The 16,386-nt window shown below is 41.1% G+C and overlaps 1 long non-coding RNA gene across 1 annotated transcript in view; it reads right to left on the reverse strand.

Annotated features, from left to right (window-relative positions):
- The window catches only part of LOC123513499, a 118,340-nt gene extending 107,012 nt beyond the window's left edge, over window positions 1–11,328 (reverse strand). Inside the window, exon 1 of the long non-coding RNA XR_006677384.1 lies at window positions 11,290–11,328. This is a non-coding gene — a long non-coding RNA (uncharacterized LOC123513499). The remainder of the gene's footprint in view (window positions 1–11,289) is intronic.
- Window positions 11,329–16,386: the final 5,058 nt, after the last annotated feature.

The raw sequence follows: 16,386 nt of genomic DNA on the forward strand, positions 1-16,386 counted from the left end.
AGACAGACACACAGAAAGACAGACAATAGTGACCACAAGGAAAAAAAGATACTGAGACAAATGATAAACCAAATTAGACAACAACAACAACAACAACAACAACAACAACAACAACAACAACATATTTTGAACACCACCTTTCCGCCCGCCCCCGACCCCCCGACATACACAAACAAGTAAATAGATAAACAAAAACTAGTAAATAAATAAAAGACTAAACAAGGAAGAAGACGAGAAGAAAAGAGAAAACAAGGAGAGAGAGAGAGAGAGAGAGAGAGAGAGAGAGAGAGAGAGAGAGAGAGAGAGAGAGAGAGAGAGAGAGAGAACAAAAAGATGAAAAGGAGGAGAAGTAGAAAGAGGAAAAGGAGAAGGAAGAGAAGTAGGAAGATGAGTAGGAGGAGGACGAGGAGGAAAAGAAAACGAAAAAAGAGGAGGAGGAGGAAAACAAGAAAAAAAAGAGAAGGAGAAGGAAAAAGAGGAAAAGAAGGAGGAGGACGAGGAGAAGGACAAGGAGGACGAAGAGTAAAAGAAGGAGGAAGAAAAAGAAGAAGAGGAGGAGGAGGAGGAGGAGGTGGTTGTGCTGTTTCTGATCAAGCCAGGGAATCCTAGGGACACGAGAGGCCCTGAAACTATGAAGGATTAGGACCGTCAGGAGAGCGACGGGGCGGGAACATGAGGGGTTGGGAAAGGCGGGGAGAAGCGGGGAGAGGCAGGGAGGAGCGGGAAGAGGTGGGGAGAGGCCGGGAGAGGTGAAAGCCGAAGAAAGAAAGGAGTTAAGTGGATAGGGAAGAAGGGAGATGAGTGACAGGAGAGAGAGAGAGAGAGAGAGAGAGAGAGAGAGAGAGAGAGAGAGAGAGTGTTTATGGTACAAGCAGTAAAGAATGGAAGGAAGAAATGTAAGAGAGAACGTGATATTAGAATGTTGAAGGAAGAACGAGAGAAGAGAAGAAAGAATGAAAGAAGGGAAGAAGGAAATGCAAGAAGAAATGAAGGAATAAATGAATGAAGGAATAAAAAAAAATAGAGAAAAGAAACGAAAAGAATGGAAAAGGAAGGAAAAGAGAAGAAAGAAGGAAGGAAGCAAGAAAACAAGGAAGGAAAGAAGGAAGGAAGGAAGCACGAAAACAAGGAAGGAAAGAAGGAAAGAAGGAAGGATTAAAGAGACACAGAGACAACAATAGAAGAAGGATGGATGAGGATTAGGAAAAGAGCAAGGAAGGAAGACAAATGGGGACAAAAGAGGAGGAGGAGGAGGAGGAGGAGGAGGAGGAGGAGGAGGAGGAGGAGGAGGAGGAGGAGGAGGACGAGAGGGATGAATAGATGGAGAAGACATGGAGAGGAAACAACAAAGGAAATGAATACAGAAAAAAAAAGAAATTGGAATAAATGAAAGAAGAATGGAAGAACATAAACATATAGACAGACAGACAGACAGACAAACAGACAGATAGATAGACAGATAGATAGACAGACAGACAGTCAAATAGATAGATAGAGAGATAGATAGACAGACAGACAGACAGATAGACAGACACACAAAGATAGACAGACATATAGATAGATAGACAGACAGACAGACAGACAGACAGATATAGAGACAGAAAAACAGACAGATAGGCAGACAGACAGACAGAAAAATAGAGAAACAGACAGACAGACAGACAGACAGATAGATAGAGGAACGAAAGCTATTGAAGAAAGATAGATTAGACAGACAGTTTAGATAGAAAAATGAGACAGACTGGCTGACTCGATAAGAGAAAAACAGATACACACACACACACACACACACACACACACACACACACACACACACACACACACACACACACACACACACACACACACACACACAGCACAAAAAAAAAACAATTAAGGAAGCGAAGAAACCATAAAAAAACATAGAAAACGAGAAAAAATATGCAAGAGAGAGAGAGAGAGAGAGAGAGAGAGAGAGAGAGAGAGAGAGAGAGAGAGAGAGAGAGAGGAAAGTGACATAATAACGACGTGGTATGGCACTTTCCTGACACTGTTTCGGCCTGGCTTTTCAAGGTGGCTGGGAAACGTGATTTATCGTTCACACTGCCTGCCTTTTTCCATCGAAGGGAACGGCCACGGAGGGTTTATAAGGAGGAGGAGGAGGAGGAGGAGGAGGAGGAGAGGGTGGCTGGGTAAGGTAGTGGTGGTGGTAGTGGCGGACAAAGATGTAGTGGAAAAAATGGTAAGAAAAAGGATAGAAGGACGTGGAGTGGTGATGTGGTGGTGGTGGTGGTGGTGATGGTGGTGGTGGTGGTGGTGGTGGCGGTGGTGGTGGAGGATGAGGGTGATGGAAAGAAAAGAAGGATGATGAGGAATATGAGGAGGAAGTGGAGGGGAAGAGGTAGAGGAAAAAATAATGATAATATATTCATTAAGAACAACAACAGTTACTACAACGACTACTGCTATTGCTACCACTACTACTACCACTATCACTACTACTACTACTACTACCACCACTACTACTACTACTACTACTACTACTACTACTACTACTACTACTACTACCACTATTACTACTATTACCACTACTACTACTACAATACTACTACTAATACCACCACTACCACCACTACTACTACTACTACTACTACTACTACTACTACTACTACTACTACTACTACTACTACTACTACTACTACTACTACAACCACTTCTACTACTACTACTACTACTACTACTACTAAACACACAAAAAAGACGATTTAATCAAAATCATACGACGTTTTTCCTTACATTAAAATCCTCTCTCTCTCTCTCTCTCTCTCTCTCTCTGGGTCAGACACAAAAAGCACCTTCAAAGTCACTTCACAACACACGGAGCTCAATATTAATACGGCTCTGATTCCACCTGATTCCCAACCTACAGATTAATTTATTGTGATGAAGCGTGTCTAATTAGCAGGGCACGAAGGAACTCTTTTACTGCTGCCCCGTTTCACACACACACACACACACACACACACACACACACACACACACACACACACACACACACGTCCTTGAACACCTGTCTAATATATATTCTTTGTTTTGTTGGTCTATTTCCTTCCTCCGACTCTTCGCTTCAGTTTTTTCCATTTGTCTGTTCTTTTCTTTGCCTTCTTTTTCTGTGTCTCTGTCTGTCTGTTTTGATTTTTCATTATCTCTTTCATTCGGTCTTGATTTGTCTGGCGGTCTCTTTCTTTGTCTGTCTGTTTGTCTGTCTGTCATTCTCTTTCTTTGTCTGTCTGTCTGTCTGTCATTCTCTTTGTTTGTCTGTCTGTCTTTCTGTCTGTCACTCTTTGTCTGTCTGTCTGTCTGTCTGTCACTCTTTCTTTGTCTGTCTGTTTGTCTGTCATTCTCTTTGTTTGCCATCTGTTTCTGTGTTTGTCTCTTTTTCTGTCTGTTTCTTTTTTCTCCTTCATTTTGTGTTGGTTTGTCTTCCTGTCTCTTTGTCTCTCTATTTGTCTATTTGTCTGTCTGTCTGTCTGTCTGTACTTCTCTCTATATAAAGCCCATTTGAGAAATCTTCCAAATCTCTCTCTCTCTCTCTCTCTCTCTCTCTCTCTCTCTCTCAGTTGAAACGTGACTTTTTCTCACCCCGGATGTCCTTATCAAGTTTTCAGCACAGAAGCTTCTCTCTCTCTCTCTCTCTCTCTCTCTCTCTCTTCCTTATTCCTAACCTTTTCTCTCCCGGACATCCTTTTCTTCATTATCATCTAATTTCAGACACTTTTTTTTTGTACTGTCGCCTTTTTCTTGTGATTTTGTAACTACAGAGGCAGAGTTGTTGTTTTCTTCTATTATTCTATTATTCTCGGTTTCCTATCCTTTGTGTGTATGCAAATGGCGGTGGTGGTGGTGGTGGTGGTGGTGGTGGTGGTGTTTCTCGAGGTAAGAAAAGTAGTAGTATAGTAGTAATAGTGGTAGTGGTAGTGGTGGTGATAGTAGTAGTGGTGGTGGTGGTGGTGATGGTGGTGGTGGTGGTGGTGGTGGTAGTAGTAGTAGTAGTAGTAGTAGTAGTAGTAGTAGTTTTAGTGGTAGTGGTTGTAGTTGTGGTAGTGGTAGTAGTAGTGGTGGTGGTGGTAATAGTAATGGTAGTAGTGGTAGTAGTAGTAGTAGTAGTAGTAGTAGTAGTAGTAGTAGTAGTAGTAGTAGAAATAACAGTAGTAGTAATAGTGCTATTTTAAGCAGAAAATATGGCATAAACAAACAGCTCTCTCTCTCTCTCTCTCTCTCTCTCTCTCTCTCTCTCTCTCTCTCTCTCTCTCCCAAACCCCTCTGAAATCCCCTTGTGAAACCCAAAACCCTAATCCCAGCTATAAGAAAGAATCGAATCCTCTACAAACTTGCCACCTTGTTTAGGCAGCTTGGCATCTTACTTAGCCAGGATCTTAACACCACACCTGCGCCGCACCTGATCCTCCTTACCTGCCCGCGTTGATGGCCACAGAAAATCATAAGGCAACAGATCACAGTTTATTTTTTTAATGGAAGAGGGGAAATTGGCCAAGGGGAACAAAAAAATATAACAAAAAAGGCCCACTTGATTGCCAGTTCACTAAAAGGTTAGCAGAGTTAGCCAAAATTTTGGGAGAAATGTCTTAAAACCTCTCTCTTAAAAGAAGTCAATTCGTAGGAAGATGGAAATACAGAGGCAGGCAGGGAGTTCCAGAATTCACTAGAGAAAGGTATGAATTTTTGAGAGAACTGGTTAACTCTTCCGGGTTGGCAGGTTGGTTGGTTGACAAGCTTTTAAGAACCACAATCTTGAAACATGGCTGCTGCATATCTCTTCTTTATACTTTCAAAAGGCTCTACGTAAATAAATTGTTGACATGGGTGTTTGCTAAGGATGTTTTGCTAAGGATAAAGGTAAAGAATAAAAAGATTTCCGCACTGTGAACTGGAAAAAAACACCCTTAAAAAACGCGGTTGAATATATCTTTGGCTCTGGAAAAAACAGTCGTGGTGGAAGAGCAGTGTTTATCAATACTGACCTGACAATACATCAAAAAGAAGGGAAACTTAACCTCTCCAGTGCTATGACGCGTTTCCATATTCATTCTGCTTACTATTTGGTGATTTTATGCAGCTCCAGAAACTCATGTGGGGATTAGAATAGTGAAGACTCTAGCCATTAATCGTCTGACCTCTGTAGACCCTTCCTAAAGCAAATAAAGTCGTCTAATCGTACCCAAACTCTTAATAAAAATGTGTCCCATTACTGAAGAGGTTAAGACTGTTTTTCAAGATTCCAGTGACATATAAACAAAATTTTCCACGTAGCAAACTGGCAAAACACTCTAAAAGCCTGCTAATCATCTTTGTGGCCTTTGAGAATAGTATTAGTGAGAGCAAAGCATTTCTGAATATGACCGAAGAGGCAAAACCAAGCAACAGAAGAGACTAAGAAAGGTTGAAATAAGAGAGTGAAGTCTATGTGTGTATTAAAAGGACATAGAGTATTAGATAGCTAGAGATTGTAGAAGTGGCGTTGAAGAGAGAGAGAGAGAGAGAGAGAGAGAGAGAGAGAGAGAGAGAGAGAGAGAGAGAGAGAGAGAGAGAGAGATGTGGAGAGGGATGGATGGAAAGTAAGAGTGGATGAGGAGGATTAGAGGAGGAGGAGGTGTGAGAAGTGACATCAGAAAAGGAGAAAAAGATAAAAGAAAGAACAGAGAAAGAAGGAAGGAAGGAAGGAAGGAAGGAAGGAAATACAATGAAATAAACAGAAAGAAAGGAACAGAAAGAAGGAAGAAGGAAGTAATGAAAGTCCTTTGAGGTTTTTGAATGGAACTTTATTCGGGAGAGAAGGAGAAAGAACAAAAAGAAGAGAAAAGAAGAAAACACCAACCAAAGGAGAAAAATATAGATAAAACGAAGATAGAAAGAGGAATGAACCGATGAGAGAAAAAGAAGGAAAGAAAGAATAAACATCAAAGAAGAGAAGGAAGGAAATAAAGTATGTGAAAAAATAGAGATAAAAAGAAATGAAAAAAAAGGAAATGAAAGTGTAATTACAGAGGAAAATTAAATAAAAAGAGGAATTCTGAGAGAGAGAGAGAGAGAGAGAGAGAGAGAGAGAGAGAGAGAGAGAGAGAGAGAGAGAGAGAGAGAGAGAGAGAGAGAGAGAGATGGCGTGAGGGAAGGCAAAAATAGAGACGATATTAAGTCGGAAATATGAAGGAGGTTTATGAAAGGATGAAAAGGAAAATACAACAAAAAGAAAAGCAATAAACTAAAAGACGAGAAAAGACATAAAATAGGAAACATGAAAAAATAGGAAGAAAACGGAAGACAAAAGAACAAATAAATAAACTGAGAGAGAGAGAGAGAGAGAGAGAGAGAGAGAGAGAGAGAGAGAGAGAGAGAGAGAGTATTGTTTTGACCAGTTCTAAAGACAGTTTGTATCTCTTACCTTCCGAAGTCGTCACTCAGTCTCTCTTGTATATGGTTGATGAAACCCGCATTACTTCCTTAAAATCAATCAATAACTGTTTATATCATTAACAATTTGAGTACGTTATTCGTGTCAGGTGGTATTCTAACTATGCCTTGTCTTTTGACGAGATTATACTTTTCCTTAATAAAACTTCACTCAAGAGAACATACCCTGATCAAATCCTAAATGTTCTAACACAAAGTAATAATGAAAGGCTAAAATAAGGATAAAAGGACACAATGAATGGTGATATGAGTAACTAGAGTAGACCAGCAGCCCCTTGCCTTGCTCTAAGCTCTACTCACGACCAGCAGAGTCCACTACAACATCTCCACTCTTCGTCTTCTTTCCTGCAATGGCCACACTATACCCTCGTCGCCTTCCCTCTTTCTTTCCTTGGTTGTGGCATCGTCAGTTCCTTGGCTGCGCTACTTTCTTCTTTTTTCTTTCCTTTGTATTCGGTATCGCCAGTTTCTTGTTATTCTTTTATTTTCTGTTTCTTTCTTCTACTTTCTCTTGGTTCTTGTGAGTTTTTGACGGATTCGTGGGCCAGTGGAGACAGGAGATGTGTTGACTCTGCTGCCGGAGAGCATAAAGGGGTGTCACACTGGCCTATGAAACGCAGAACACGGGTCATGGTTCTTGGTGCGAAACCAGATCACACACAAGCTGGCTGCGTTCTTGCTAGGGTAGGCAAACGGCCCAGCAACTAAGACCAAGCCTAATCAAAACAAACCAGAACTAAACCGTTCCGCTTATTCCTCAACCTCAACCTGTGCTTCGTGCTGGAATTACATTTGCACTTGCTGCTATTGAAGATGAGGAAGAAGAAGCTCGAGAAGAACCGAGAGGTGCGTCATAGCAACTTTAGAGTCGGGGATGGTTGCCATGAGCGCAAACTATCCACATGATATATATATATATATATATATATATATATATATATATATATATATATATATATATATATATATATATATATATATATATATAATCTTTACAGATTGATGAAATATTTAATATTCCAATACAAAAAATTATGCACGTTCTTTTTGGTTCAAATAATAGGTTTTTATTACATATCTTGTGTTTATTGTTTTATTGGGACAGCATACGGAGAACAGGAATGGCTATCAAACCATCCCAACCTTGCTCCGCTAATCTCAGGGAAGTTCCAGCTTTCTGGAGCGGATGTTCCTCGTTCCGCGTATTATAGGCCAGTGTGATTCCCACTTCAGGTGAGCGGCTGGTCTTGGTGGTCCGTTGTGTGTGAGCTCAGGACCTGATCTGACGACACGCTGGACTCCTGTCGATTCTGCGGGAGAGTTAGGGGCATGTCGTGCTGTTGTCACGTGCTAAACACCCGCTTCGTCCATATCTCCGCAAGTTATGGGGACGCGACAGATAGCGCTCCACTCTCCGCCTTCCGCTCTCCCGGGGTTTCTTCATTGTTCTCCACGTTCTCCTCTGTCATTTAGCGTAACCTGTCAGTATACGTTGCTTGCAAGGATCGCTTCCAACAGTATCAATTTTCATAACTCGCTAGAGCTGCTTGACATCGCTACTCTCTCTCTCTCTCTCTCTTAGTGGTGTTAAAAAGAGTGAGATGAGACGGATGGAAAAAGGAGGGAGGGAAGTAGAGAGAGAGAGGGGAGACGGAGGGAGGGAGGAAGGGATGGATGGATGGAGGGAGGGAGGGAAAGAGAGAGAGGCAGAGTAATGGAGGGAGGAGGGAGGGAAGTAAAAAGAAATGAAAACATAGACTTAAAACTTGAAATTAATGTTGAGAGAGAGAGAGAGAGAGAGAGAGAGAGAGAGAGAGAGAGAGAGAGAGAGAGAGAGAGTGACGGAGGACAAATATTAAGACGATATTAAGTCGGAAAAATGAAGGAGGATTATGAAAGGAAGAAAAGGAAAATACAACGAAAAGAAAAGCAATAAACTAAAAGACGAGAAAAAAATAGATAAAAAAACAAGAAAAACGAAACAAATGAAAAAAAAGGAAAGAAAACGAAAGAAAAAAGAAAAAAAAATTAAAACACCATCCGTGAATCAAAACAAGAACAAGATGAAGAAGACAAAATTGAAGAAAAAAATTGAAGAAAAAAAATTGAAGAAGTCGCCCTGGAGTAAGCATAACCACCCATCACCGGGGGAGGAGGAGGCCCCTTAGCGAGGAGGCCCCTTAGCGAACACACCGCCCCCAGTCGACCACCCCAACGCCTTTGAAGGAAGATAAGGAGATGAATGGAAGAAGGAAAAAAGAAGGAAAGGAGAAAAGAAGAGAAGACATATTTAGTTCTCTCTCTCTCTCTCTCTCTCTCTCTCTGTCTGTCTTATTCTTTTTCTTGTTTGTCTCTTCCTTATTCTCGGTCTCTGTCTCTCTATATGCCTCTCTCTCTCTCTCTCTCTCTCTCTCTCTCTCTCTCTCTCTCTCTCTCTCTCTCTCTCTCTCTCTCTCTCTCTCTCTCTCTGCATCGTTTATGAAATTCTTCGAAAGTTTTGAGCCTAAAATTTCTGGTGAAGGTTCTCGCGTACACGGGATCCTGCGAGCGGTCCAGGGAGAAGGGGGGGGTGAGAGGGAGGAGAGGGGGAGGAGAGAGTTAGAGAGGAAGAAGGGTGAGTGGGGAAGGTGAGGGGGAGAGCGGAAGGATGGGGAAGGAGAGAGGGAGAGGAGGAGAGAGGGAGAGCGAGCTAGAGGAAACAATGTGAGAGGTAGGTGAGAGATGAGACTGGGAGTGTGAGAGAGAGAGAGAGAGAGAGAGAGAGAGAGAGAGAGAGAGAGAGAGAGAGAGAGAGAGAGAGAGAGAGAGAGAGAGAGAGAGAGAAAGTGGAGATAAGGAAGGAAAGTGGAGAGAGATAATTTGACCACTAAGGAAGGAGTATTATTATTATTATTATTATTATTATTATTATTATTATTATTATTATTATTATTATTATTATCATTATTATTATTATTATTATTATTATTATTATTATTATTATTATTATTATTATTATTATTATTAGTAGTAGTAGTAGTAGTAGTAGTAGTAACAGTATTATTATTATTATTATTATTATTATTATTATTATTATTATTATTATTAGTAGTAGTAGTAGTAGTAGTAGTAGTAGCAGTAATAGTGTCAGTGGTGGTGGTGGTGGACCCAAGATACAACCAACACACACACACACACACACACACACACACACACACACACACACACACACACACACACACACGCAAACAGAAACACTCGTACGTACATTCCACAGTAATTACACCAAAAGCTTGAAAATTCTCTCTCTCTCTCTCTCTCTCTCTCTCTCTCTCTCTCTCTCTCTCTCTGAAGGCCAACACACACACACACACACACACACACACACACTTGTTGACGTGCTAAATTCCTCGAAAGATGGACTGAAATAACTTCGTCACTTTTTTATTCCCTTTAACACTGACACCTCATGGAAAACCTTTAGCCTTCCGCTGTAATATTCAAAGGACTCTCTCTCTCTCTCTCTCTCTCTCTCTCTCTCTCTCTCTCTCTCTCTCTCTCTCTCTCTCTCTCTCGTATCAGTGCGTTGTAATTTGTCAGGAGGAGGAGGAGGAGGAGGAGGAGGAGGAGGAGGAGGAGGAGGAGGAGGAGGAGGAGGAGGAGGAGGATAAAGGATGACGACTATGAGGAAGAAGGAAAAGTAGGAGGATAAAAATAAGGGGACGAGAATGAGGAGGAGGAAAAAAGGATGAAAAAGGAAGACAACGACGAGGAGGAGGAGAAAAAAAAATAAGGATGAAAAGGAGGAAAAAAAGGAAGAAAAAGGAAGATGACGACGACGAAGAGGAGAGAAAAAGGAGGAGGGAAAAAGGGGGACAAGGATGAAGAGGAAGACAAAGAAAGGTGGATGAGAACAACGAGAAGAAAAACAAGAAGAGGAAAAGAAAGCAAGAAAAAAAACAAGTGAATATTGAGTGAAAAAAGAAGTAAAACAAGTAAAAGCAAGGTAAAAGTAAAGGAGAGTAAAAAGAAAGAAGGAAAATTTATTCAAGGATCGCCTCGTGTATTCCCTGGTGCCTTTTTACAAACTCTCTTGTTCTTAGTACTGAGAAACGCTTGGCTCTCTCACCACCACAATCTTCACACCGCAGAGATGACTAACTAAGATCTTGTTGCAGAGATGACTAACACAGATATTGTCGCAGAGATGAATAACCAAGATTTTATAAGTGTTTCTTCAGTTAATAGTGCACAAGTATCGTTTTATCTCCCACATTGTTAATTAAAACATCATTAACCCCTTCAGTACTAGGACACATTTTTGCCCTAAGATTTGTGTACGATTGGACTATTTTATTGATATTAGAAGAGTCTATGGAGGTCAGAAGGTTAATGGTCACAGTCTTCATTATTTCAATCTCCACACAAGTTTCTGAAGCTGCATAAAATCATCAAATAGTAACTAGAATGAATATGGAAACGCGTCATGATACTAATGGGGGTTAAAAAGAAAAAAAGGTAGATTAAAATGGTGAAGACTCGGGCCATTAATTTTCTGACCTCCAAATGTAAATAAAATGCGTCCCAGTACTGAAGGGGTTAAGTATCAAGACATTTGTCCCTTTCTTTCGGCTAACTCTGGGGACTGGCAACTGAGTGGGTCTTTTTTAAATTGTTTTTTTGTTGGCTTTGTCCATTTTCCATACATAAAAAAAGACCTTTGGAAAGTAGTGGAGGTGTTGGTCAGAAATGTTTACAAAGTGTTTAATTTTTGTAATAGAATGTTCACAAATTTACGGTTATTTACTCCACTTTATACGAAAATGTGTAGGTCACACTCACCTCTTCCCGGCCAGATTGCGTCATCGCCCCGCGGCTCACCTGTGGAGGGAGGGAGAGGGCGGAAGTCCATCTCAGGAATGTAAATAAGGAAACTTGTGCGAAGATTAACACGCAGTTCACTCCAGCCGCTCCTCCTTGCACGCCCCACATACATCTACACTGCCTCCCTTCCTGATACACTCACACACAACTACACTGCCTTACATCCTCATACACTTACACACAACTACACTGCCTCCCTTCCTGATACACTCCCTGATACACTCACGCACTAATACACTTCCTCCTTTCTTGATACACCCAAGTACTAATACACTGCCTCTATCCCTGCTACACACACGTACTAATACACTTCCTGCTACACCCACGCATAACTACACCCTCTTCCTCCCTGCTATACTGAAAGACAACGCCACTCCAGCCACTCCTTCTCTTTCTTCTACACCCAAGTACAACTACATTCACTTTCTGTTTCTGCCACGCACTAATGCTACTCATACACTCCCTCCAAGTTACACCCATGTACTAATACACTGCCTCTCCTCCTACTACACACACGTAAAACTACACTGGCTTCTCTGCTACACCCACGTACACACACACACACACACACACACACACACACACACACACACACACACACACACACACACACACACACACACACACACACACACACTCTCTCTCTCTCTCTCTCTCTCTCTTTGGTGGATTATCGCCAGAGAGAGAGAGAGAGAGAGAGAGAGAGAGAGAGAGAGAGAGAGAGAGAGAGAGAGAGAGAGAGAGAGAGAGAGAGAGAGAGAGAGAGAGAGAGAGAGAGAGAGAGAGAGAGAGAGAGAGAGAGAGAGAGAGTATACAAAAGACAAGGTAAAATGTCAAACACAGCTCCCTTGATCGCAGCCAATATAGAAAGAGACGACGCCTGGAGGAGGAGGAGGAGGAGGAGGAGGAGGAGGAGGAGGAGGAGGAGGAGGAGGAGGAGGAGGAGGAGGAGGAGGAGGAGGAGGAGAAGGTGGAAGAGGAGGAAGAGGAGGAGGATTATATAAGATTACAAAGGATAACCAAACATCGACATAATTTTTACCTCATGGCAGGGATTTTGGGGAAATGCTTCTAGCTACAATACAGCAGAAGGCTCCTCCCCACCCACCACGCCCTTAAGAAGAGGAGGAGGAGGAGGAGGAGGAGGAGGAGGAGGAGGAGGAGGAGGAGGAGAGGAGGAGGAGAGAGCGAAAGAAGACTAGGGAGATAGGCGTTCTTTTCATTTCCTACAGATATTATAAGAGATGAGGGGAAGAAGAAGAAGGAAAATGAAAAGAAGAGAGGAGGAGGAGGAGGAGGAGGAGGAGGAGGAGGAGGAGGAGGAGGAGGAGAAGGAGAAGAAGAAGAAGAAGGAGGAGGAGGAAGAAGAATACAAAGGAAAGAACAGATAGGAACAGCCTTACTGGGTCTAACGAAGCTGTACATGAAAACTTTTGGTCACTAACAACACCTGTCTTTATACCACTGAAGGATGGTAGTTAAGAGTCTTGTGATCGCTGGTCCTAAACTACAGAAAAATAGCAGTGTTAGTTGAAAAGTCATCGCTTACTGAAAGAACAAGATCTAATATACTGTCACCTCTTGTGGGTTCTTGAACGTATTGCTTTAGTGAACATTGTAGGAAGTTATCATATAGAAGTTGTGACCAGAGTGGCTTTTCCCATGAGTTAACAGATAACTTAACCCATTCAGTATCATGACGCGTTTCCATATTCATTCTGCTTAGTATATGATGATTTTATACAGCTGGAGAGACCCATGTGGGAATTAAAATTACGAGGACTGTGGTCATTAATCTTCTGACCTCCATAGACTCTTGCTAATGTCAATAAAATGGTCTAATCATGCACATATCTCAAGGTAAATATGTGTCCCAGTACTGAAGGGGTTAAAATCTCCACAAATGACAGCACGAAAGGTATTATTTATAGCAGTAATTTGCTCCGTAGTATCTTATCAGAGGAAACACTGTACTCGTATATCGGAAACCTGTAAAAGAGATCTATACCGATTGTTTTCTTCAGAGCCTACCTCACATCCACATCCTCCTCTTCCTCCCCCTCCACGTTATCCACCTTTCTTCCTCCTCCTCATGTTTTTCGTCTTCCTCTTCTTCTCCTTTATCTATTTCTATTCCTCCTCCTCCTCCTCTTACCATCCTATTCTTATCCCCTGTTCTTCTTCCTCTTCCTCCTCCTTATCTGTTTTTCTTCTTCCTCTTACCGGAAACCTGCAAATGAGACCAATACCAAATGTTTTTTTCGAGCCTCCTCTTAACCCCTTCAATACTGGGACATATTTTTACCGTGAAATTTGCGTATGATAAGACCATTTTGTTGACATTAGCAAGGGTCTATGGAGGTCAGAACATTAATGGCCACAGTCTTCACTATTCTACTCTCCCCTACATGAGTTTCTGAAGCTGTATATAATCACCAAATAGTCAGCAGAATGAATATGGAAATGCGTCGTAGTACTTGGGAATAAATGCAACAAGGCTGAATCCATGTTGTTTGTTTTCTTGGTTTTAAGTTTGGTTGTGTGAAGACTGACCTTCACGCAGAGCAACACACCGCTTCTTATTCTGTCCTGTTTCTTGCAGCTGAACATCTCGTAACCTGGCAACTGGTATTCTGTAACAGGAGGAGGAGGAGGAGGAGGAGGAGGAGGAGGAGGAGGAGGAGGAGGAGGAGGAGGAGGAGGAAAATATTTTATAATTTATTTATAGTCCTACTCAAATATGAAGGCCGCTGGGGGGAGACCTAACAGGGATTCCCCGGCTGCGGCGTCGCCAAACGTCGCAGCCCCAATTACAGGATTAACACTGAAGTGTGGAGAAACGCCCATCTCTCCCGCTCTCTCTCTCTCTCTCTCTTTGGCTTGTTACTACTTCCTCCTGTTTCTTATTACTATATAGTTCTCTCATGCACGTGTGTGTGTGTGTGTGTGTGTGTGTGTGTGTGTGTGTGTGTGTATAATCCTGCTTGCGCGAGTCTTTCAACAGTTTACGTATTGGTTCTCCTGTGACGCGGCACACACACACACACACACACACTCTCTCTCTCTCTCTAAAATAGACAAGTAGACATGCATCTTTTTTGTTGTTTTATTTTACTTTTTTCACACCACCCATGAGGTAAGAGTTAAGGTGCGTTTTTTTTTTTATAGAGGTTTTACCCTGTAGGCATAATCCTCTCTCAGCTATTTAATCAGACAGTTCTTCGTCAGAAGTGTCCTCCACATTGATAATAAAAGAATCCTCTAAGCAGAACTTGTTGACGCTGTAAATAATTAATTTCTCTCGACTATGAAGGTTGCGATGGCGAGTAGCGCGGACGAGATATTCACCTTCCATCCTGAGCGACAGGGAGGGGGAGGAGTGACTCGATTTGACCTGGGGATTATCAGCGGTCAGGGAGGTTGACCTCACCCATGTCCAACCTTGAAAAGTAGCAACGCTGGAGAGCAGTGGTGCTACATTTTGTGGTATCTATACAAAATCATTGTCTTCATTACACTAAGACAATATTCAAAGCTCTCTATACATCCTTATTAGAAATGTAGAGGAATACACTTTTATGACGGTTCATTAAGATGTAAGTTAATAATGAGATCGAAACATGTGCTACTATGCTTGGCGCGCCGCAGCCGGGGAGTCCCCGTTAGGTCTCCCCTCAGTGGCCTTCATATTTGAGTCGGACTTTTTTTTTATAGTGGAAAATAGGAGTAGTAGTAGTAGTAGTAGTAGTAGCAGTAGTAGTAGTAGTAGTAGTAGTAGCAGTAGTAGTTGTATTAACAGTAGTAGTAGTACCATATTACTGCCGCTACTACTACTACTAATAATAATAATAATAACAATAACAATGATAATAATAAAAAGAAAAAGGAAAGGAAAGAAGAAGAAGAAGAAGAAGAAGAAGAAAAATAATGATAATGATAGTAATAACAATAATAACAAAAAGAAGAGAACGAAAGAGAAGACAAAGAAAGAGAAAGACGAAGAACAGTAAAAGCAGAAGAGTAAAATGAAAAAAAAGTAAAGAAAATAAACACGAATGAAAGAAAAGAAAAATAAATGAAAGAGAAAAGAAAGAGAAAGAGAAAAAAAAAGGAGAATAGATTAGTAGGTAGTTAGGAAAGAGAAAACCATGATGAAAGAGAAGGGAGGGAGGGAGGGAGGAAGAGTAGGAGAGAGGGAGGGAAGGAGGAAGAGGAGGAGAGAGAGAGAGAGGGAGGGAGAAAGAGAAGGAGGATGAGAAAAGAGTGAGTTAGGAGGAGGAAAACTGATTGAGTGGCAGAGGAGGTCCAGGGAACAGAATAGAAGAAGGAGAAATGAAAAGAGGAATAAGAGCAAGTCAGAAAAAGAAACGATAAATAGGAAAGGAAAAAAAAAGAAGGAAAAGAAGAGAAAAGAAAGTAGCAAGAAAGAAGAAGGGAAGTAAAAAAGAGAAAAGTTTCTAAAAATTAAAAAAGAAAAAGAAGAAAAAGGAAAAAGAAAAGAAAAATCAGAAGAAAAAAGGAAGGTTGGAAGAAATGAAGGAAGGAAAACACAAAATTAAATGCAAAGGAGGAGAATGAAAGAACGAAGAAAGAGAAAAGAAAAAAGGAAAAGCAGAAACAGCAAGAGAAAAAGAAAAAAAGGTAAAAGAGATGAAAAGAAAAATACAAAACAAATAAAAGTGAGAGGGAAAAAACAAAGATAAAAGATAAAAGAAGAAAAAAAAAAGAAAGAGGAAGGAAGAGAAGAAGGATAAGAGAGAGAGAGAGAGAGAGAGAGAGAGAGAGAGAGAGAGAGAGAGAGAGAGAGAGAGAGAGAGAGAGAGAGAGAATACAACACACAAATCAGAGATAATGAAAATGAAAAACGAAAAAGGAAGAAAGAAAAAGGTAAAAATAAGGAAAATAAATAAAAAAGTAGAAGGGTAAGAAAAGAAAACAACAACAACAACAATAACAACAACAAACACAAGCAAAACACGAAACAAAAACAAACACAGGAAAAAGACAAAAAAAAAGAGGAAGAGAGGAAGAAAGAAAAAAAAGGAAAAAACAACA

This window comes from Portunus trituberculatus, chromosome 36, assembly GCF_017591435.1.
Source record: "Portunus trituberculatus isolate SZX2019 chromosome 36, ASM1759143v1, whole genome shotgun sequence".
In the NCBI taxonomy this organism is placed as follows: Eukaryota; Metazoa; Arthropoda; class Malacostraca; order Decapoda; family Portunidae; genus Portunus; species Portunus trituberculatus.